The following is a 1,554-nucleotide window of genomic DNA, read 5'->3' on the forward strand; positions in this document are numbered from 1 at the left end:
TACTAGTTAACATTTTTGTCAAGTGTGTCCAAACTTTTGGTCTGTACTGTATATATAAATGTACATGTATATATACATGTGTGTGTTATATATATATATATATATATATATATATATATATATATTTCAAAGTAATTTCAAAGTAATATATATATATATACAGTATATATATGTTTATATACTTTTTTATTCAGGACTTTTTGATAAAAAAAAAATCACCTAAGGGACACAAAATAGAAGTTGAAAGGTTTGATATTGCCTTTCATTTGCATGAGTAATGAGTCCCTTTGGTTCAGCTCCCTCAATACTTTAAAAATAAAAGAAACTTTGAAGTATTTAAAGATTTGACCTTGGACTGACAGCAAAGTGCCCTTGTTGTAATCACTTTAAACTGGACATATTTCATCTGCGAAAGCTGGGGTTTAAGATCTGTTTATTTTCCCAAGCATCTCTTGGTGAAGTGTGCATTATGAAAGCAAACTTTGGCAAGAGGACCATTCAACATGTTGCATGTTGAAAAAGCGAAAGGGCTGGAATTTGGTTTATATTATTAATTTAGAAAACAGATGATAAGCTTAAGCATTGTTTGAGATCATGAGAGAGCTTATTTATCTCATGCCAAAACAGAAATCCTGAAGGTTTTCCACAGAAGTAACATTCGGACAAAATATTTGCAGAGATGTTTTTAAAAATAAGACCGCAAAAACATTACATATTAGTGTGCAGCAAAATTATACAGATAAAATTGATGCATGTGTGTTTTGCATTTGTGTTTTGTCAATGCCTGGTTTAATAAATTGTACTGTGGTGTACGCTTGAATACACATTATTATAAGAATCAGCGAGTATGAACTGACATTTGCATGCAATACATAAAACTACACTCAATCTGTAATTGGCTTCAGAGCCTTTGTGAAGACATAGACTTTATGAAAACCAACTGCACAGCTCCTCAAGGTCAGGAATGCATCAGGATCCCAAAATGGTCAACATATGTTCTGCTTCAAAGCAGGAAAGCCTGAAAGAGATTGCAGAATCCCGAAGAGGCTGCTTTGCTACAGCATGACAATTATTCACAGACAAAGTTTCAGATAGTGATGTCACCGAAGCTGGACATTAATGATGATGAAGATGAGGAGAAGAAGGGCACTCCATCTGTTCTGGAAGAAGATCCTCAGCTGCAAGTCATAAAACTACCACAAGATGAGGAAAACCAGCATCGTCGGTTTTCCATTCTGCTTTGAGCTCCATGGGTTGCATGCACAATCACTTTAATAATGTTTTTATAATAATATTGCATCATTTTCGAATTTCTGCAAGGTGAAGTATCTCTTCGCTGCAGCACATGCATACTGTGATAACTTATAGGTGTTTGAGTTACGTGGGTGAAATGTTAAACAATCATAATACTCCATGTTTTTATATCGCCAGTGTAATTTTATGAAATTGTATGAAGCCCCTTAGGGTTGATAAACAAAAAACCTCCACTGTTTTCAAGCTAAAATCCTTTGATAATTCATAATACATTACAACAGTGCTTTGTTCTGGACACAT

This window comes from Misgurnus anguillicaudatus, chromosome 22 (assembly GCF_027580225.2).
Source record: "Misgurnus anguillicaudatus chromosome 22, ASM2758022v2, whole genome shotgun sequence".
Classification (NCBI taxonomy): domain Eukaryota; kingdom Metazoa; phylum Chordata; class Actinopteri; order Cypriniformes; family Cobitidae; genus Misgurnus; species Misgurnus anguillicaudatus.